This window comes from Miniopterus natalensis, chromosome X, assembly GCF_054644295.1.
Source record: "Miniopterus natalensis isolate mMinNat1 chromosome X, mMinNat1.hap1, whole genome shotgun sequence".
NCBI classification, from domain to species: Eukaryota; Metazoa; Chordata; class Mammalia; order Chiroptera; family Miniopteridae; genus Miniopterus; species Miniopterus natalensis.
The window spans coordinates 20,445,372-20,451,371 of record NC_142103.1 but is presented as its reverse complement, the minus strand read 5'-3'; positions in this window follow the sequence as shown (position 1 = coordinate 20,451,371).

The window sequence follows — 6,000 nt, the reverse complement described above, 5'->3', positions numbered from 1 at the left end:
TTGCTGGGTAGAGTAATCTTGGTTGTAGATCTTTGCTTTTTTTATACTTTGGATTTTAGGAAATGTTATGATAAAAATCATACATAATTCAACGTATTATATTTACAAATTGACAGATATAGCATAAGCATTTCTAGTTTTTAACTGTATTTTTATTATTAACATTATTACAGATCTTGCCATCCCTCCCCCCGCCCTTGCCTACATTCACCCACCTGCAACCTCTCCTTCCTTCTGGCCATCACCACTCTGTTGTCTGTGTCTATCAATTATGCATCTGTGTTCTTCGGCTAATCCCTTCACATTCTTTCATGCAGCCCACCCCTCTACCCTCCCCTCTGACAGCTGTCTGTTTCCTGTATCCATGCCTCTGTTTCTATTTTGTTCATCAGGTTATTTTGTTCATTACATTCTACATATAAATGAGATCATATGGTATTTGTCTTTCTATGACTGGCTTATTTCACTTAGCATAGTAATCTTCAGGTTTATTCATCTGTCTCAAAGGTAAGATTTCCTTTTTTATGGCCATGTAGTATTCCATTGTAAAAATATACCAGCGTTTTTATCCACCCATCTACTGATGGGTACTTGGGCTGTTTCCAGATCTTGGCTATTGTAAATAATGCTGCAGTGAACATAGGGGTGCATATATTCTTTTGAATTAGTGTTTCTGATTTCTTCAGATATATTTGCAGAAATTCAATCTCTGGCTCAAAAGGCAGTTTCCATTTTTAATTTTGTGAGGAATCTCCATACTGTTTTCCGCAGTGACTGCACCAGTTTGCATTCCTACCAGCAGTGCACAAGGGTTCCCTTTTCTACACATCCTTGCCAGCACTTGTTGTTTGTTGATTTATTTATGGTAGCCATTCTGAGAGGTGTGAATTTTTCTCTCATTGTGGTTTTAATTTGCATTTCTCTGATGAGTAGTGCTGTTGAGTATTTTTAAAATATTTTTTTTATTATTTTTAGGTAGAGAGGAAGGGAAAGGGATAGAGAGATAGAAACATCCATGAGAGAGAAGAAACATCATTGATTCACTGCCTCCTGCATGCCCCCTACTGGGGATTGAGCCTGCAACCCAGGCATGTGCCCTGGCTAGGAATTGAACCAGTGACTTCTTGGTTCATGGGTCTACACTCAACCACTGAGCCACAGTGATGAGGGCGATACTATGTTATTGTTTTATTATTCTATTATTGGCCATTGGGAGTTATTTCAGACTGACTCCTGTATCCCTTTGACATGTCCCATCCTTCTGTTTCTTGAGCCCAACCTTGTTTTCTGGCACTACAAGATGCTCCAAGCTCATCTAGTCTTTCACCTAGTCTAACCTTAAAATCAGCCCTTTCTCCAAGGAGCTCTGGTTTATATAATTGGAAATCGATATTTATAAAACAAGATCTGGGCACAGGGTGCACTTTGCTACTGAAATTTCATTGTGACTAGGTCCTCTCAAGACAGAGAGCTGGGAAATATTTGTATGTAGACTAACCCATGCTTATATATTTCTACAAAATAAGTTCAGCCCCTTGTTTTCTTATTTAAGTTTTAGCTCTGTGGTTTAGTAGTTCAGATTTTTGTTTGTTTGGTTGGTTTTGGTGTTTTCCCCAGTACTCTTTAAGACCCATCTATACTGTGTTACTATCAGCATTTTCTATTTTTCCTTCTCCCTTTTCTTTGTATTTTTAGATGCGTAATTTTTTATTTTTTGTAATATGTAACATGTAAATTAGTTTTCCACCCTCAACTCCCCCTTGGTTTTAGTTTTACATGCATATTTATGTTTTAAAATATTGAGCATTAAGTCCTATTGATGAAGTTATCCCGGTCATCACTTTACCTGTATGAAATTCGTCCTCTAGTAGATTCCTTAAGAAAGCCTGATGGGTGCAGAATTCCTCAAGTTCTTTTTTAAAAAATTAAAAAAAATTTCATTTCTATTGAGGTAAAATTGATAAAGTTATATATATTTAAGGAGTATCACATGGCTTGACATACATGTATATATATTCGCTATATATTTATTCTATATGTATTTACTATATGTGTGTGTGTATATATGTGTATATAGTGAAATGATACCACATCTATCTAATTAACACATCAATTGCCTTACATATTTATATTTTTGTTGTTGTTAATCCTTATCCGAAGTTATTTTTTTTCCCTATTACTTTTCAGACAGAATGGAAGTGGGGGGAGGGAGAAGGGTAAAGAGAGACTGAGAAACATTGGTATGAGAGAGACTCATTGGCTGCCTCTTGCACGTACCTCCTGGCAGGAAGCAAACCCGCAACTGAGATACATGCCCTTGACCGGCCATCAAACTTGTGACCTTTCAGTGTGTGGGCCAGCACTCTAACCACTTATCCACACCATCCAGGGCTTACATATTTACATCTTTTTGGCATGGTGAAAACACTTAAGATTTACTGTTATAGCAAATTTCAAGTATACATACAGTATTAATAACTATGTCCACCATACTTTACATTAGATCCCTAGGACTTTTTCATCTTATATCTGAAAGTTTGTGCCCTTGGACCAACCTCTCTCCGTTTTTTCATCCCCCAGGCCCTAGTAATTATGGTTCCATTTCTCTTAAGTTCTTTTACGTTGAACATTTTATTTCAATAACATTGATAGCGCCCTAGTTGGTTTGTCTCACCGATCTAGAATTTTGCTTTTTCCAGAATGTCACATAAATGGAATCACACAGTATATAGCCTTTTAAAGACTGGCTTCTTTTACTCAGCTCTGTGGGCTTAAAATTTATGCATATCTTTGTGTACCTCCATAATCCATTTCTTTTCTTTTTTTATTCTTTTAGGGCTGGTTTGAAAATTTTTTAAAAATTTGTCTTTATTGTTGAAACTATTATGGATGCCCCCTCTCCCCACTCCCACCCCTCCCCAGGCCTTCCCTGTACTGCTGTCTGTGTGCAGGTGCTATGCATACATTCATATAAGTTCATTGGTTAATCTCTTCCCACTCCCCCTTTCCTCTGAAATAAACTTCACTTCTTTTTATTGCTGACTATATTCTATTATGTGGATGTAGCAGATTTATTCATTCACATATAGAAGGACCTCCTGATTGATTTTTATCTTTAGACACTTGAACAAAGCTGCTATAAACATTGGTGTCGAGGTTTTTGTGTGGACAGTTGTTTTCAAATCAGTCAAAACCTAGGATCATGACTGCTGGATTATAGGATAAGACAATGTTAGTGTTGTGAAAAATTGCTGAAGTACCTTCCAAAGGGGCTGTAGTGTTCCCTTTTGCCTTCCAAACAGCGAAGAATGAAAGCTCCTGGTGTTCTGTGTTCATTTGTAAGCTTTTCCATATCCTTAAGTACTTGTTTGATAAATTTTATTATTTCTGGAGTGTAGACTTATAGCTTTATTGTGCTCCAAGGGTGTTTTTAGGGCTAGATTACACAATTGATGAGTAAAAGTTCATTTCTTGATTTTGTAAATATATATCTACAGATATCACTTTCCTCTTGGTCATTTTTATGGTGTTGGGGTGATTTACAATATCCCTTGTTTAATGTTGTCCTTTTTTTTGGTCAGTCTAGGAAAGGTTAGGTTCTTTAGTAGTATTTTACTTGACTGCTTTGTTTTGTTTATTTTGATGGTAAGGGGCCTTTTGAATATAGTGAACCTTTAATTTTAAGTTTACCCTGTATGTTTTAGGACTTTAAATTTTTCCCTGTTTTCTTCTTTTTTCATTCATCATCCAATTGTCATATAGTGTTTCTTCCTCTCATTTAGCCTTTATTCTACCCTAGAAGCCAATGAATTGTACAACTGTCCCTTTAAATTTTATGTAGCTCTTTAAATTTTCTCTGGCCCTTTAAATCAAGTTTATTTGAAATTTCTTACCTGTAGTCAATACTCTGATCTGCTTGGACACCTTGCCTCTGTATTTATATTTAAGGTTGGTTTAAACTTTTAGGTGTACATTCCAAATCACCCTTAGGCCCAGCCCCTTTGCTAGCCTTAGTTCTTCCAACAGCTTTTCTCAGTCTGCCTTTGCTCCTCAAAAAGCCCTGTAGCAGCTCAGAGGGTTGGGGGCATGAGTGTGACTGTTTGATAAGTATTATGGACTTTCCCCCACGCCCTCCTTAAAGCCATTCTGCAATTTCAGTCCTCTTTGTCTTGAAGCATTGCTGAAGTATAATTTTGGTGTAAAATGTTCATAAATGACATTATTTCACATTATTTGGGAAGGAAATTTCAGGAGTTGATAACTACACATTCTACTCTGCTACCTGGAAGTTCCAGCTCTGTCTCTCTCTTTTTAATGTTCATTGCAGAGTGCTGAATTTTTCAGAGAAAATTATAAGGATTGTAGTTTAGTAGTTCTGAGTGGAAGTCTTGGATTGAGGCCTGACTTATAGTTTTGGCTTTTCTACTTTTCTTCCACAAGTTATCCTTCCCGTTTGAATCTATTTTGTGTGTTATTGTGAGGAATAAAGAAGAAAATAATATAAGAGGTGCCAAGTGTAAAGCATTCCATATGTAGATGTTTATTGAATATCAAAACTTAATGGAGCCTGGCTGGGCGTGGTTCAGTGGTTGAGCGTTGGCCTAGGATCCAGGAGATTGAGGTTCGATCCCCAGTCAGGGCACATGCCCAGGTTGTGGTTCTGTCCCCGGTAGTGGGCGTGCAGGAGGCAGCCGATCAATGACTCTCTCATCAATGATGTTTCTATCTCTCTCTCTCCCTCTTCCTTCCTCTCTCTGAAATTAATAAAGATATATTTTTTTAAAAAAACCAAAGACACAAAAACTTAGTGGAAACACATCAGTGTAACAGTTACAGTTAGTTTGCATTTTTGTATTTTTGGATTATTTCCACATTAAAAAATTCCCACACAAGCTCCATTTATTAAGTCCAGCCATTACTACAACATTGTACTAGAGTCTAACCTGCATGTTGCATTGTTGAGAGAAATCATTGTAGACTTGTGAACTATAAGGCAGAGACCAAAAAGTCAAAATAATAGTAATAACCAGACATTGTCATAAGAAGTAAATTCTGTCAAAATCAAATTTCTTCTATTAGATGCTTAACTGGAAAAATGAGGACTACATTAATGAGATAATTTTTTTAAATTATTTTTCCATTCTATGACTTTGGAATCAACATTGACAGAACATTTGATCACAGAAAATTTTAGAACATCTTTTTATATGATTAATGTTCTATTAACAACATCATATAATTTTTACCAAGTGCTCATTTACTAATGTCTCATGCTTGCATAAATTTATTCCTACATTTAAAAAAAAATCATAGCATATTTGAAATTATCATCATTTGCTCTACTGCTTTTATTTAAATTTTGCTTTTATTCGTATAGTAAGGTAATAAGTAAAGAATTTTCTAGTTCCACAATTTTGGTTTTGGTTCACTAATAATTTATTCATAAAGGTATTTTTTCAAATATCCAAGATTTGTAATTAATATGGCAGAACTTGAAATTCATCTAATGGTGATTTCATAAATATTTATTTTGGGCAAAATTATACAGGTACCGTTGGATAATTTCTAGGTAGAAGTCTACATAAAGAAAAATTAAAAATCAGCTTTCAGTGAACATTTTTCTTCAAATTTACATGACTTTATCATTTCAAATATATTTGAAATGAAAAATTTCTGATCTTTTGTTTTGAGTGATGGTTTTTCCAGGCTACATGAAGCATAATTTTTTTTTCTGGATATGCAAGCTACTCAATAATATAGGATTTCATGAGAAAACCAATACTTAATTTCTGAGAAGAAAAATGCAAATATTTACATTTGTCTGTACTTGCCCAAATGTATTAAATTATGAATCAAAACCTCAAAGTATTATAGAACATAGTCCACCATAAGTTTGACTGATACATCTGGTATGTTTCATGTAAACAAACTGGTACTACTAAATGCTCGTGATCTTAAGTGCAGGCTTCATTGCATACCCCATAGAGGTATAGCCAAGTA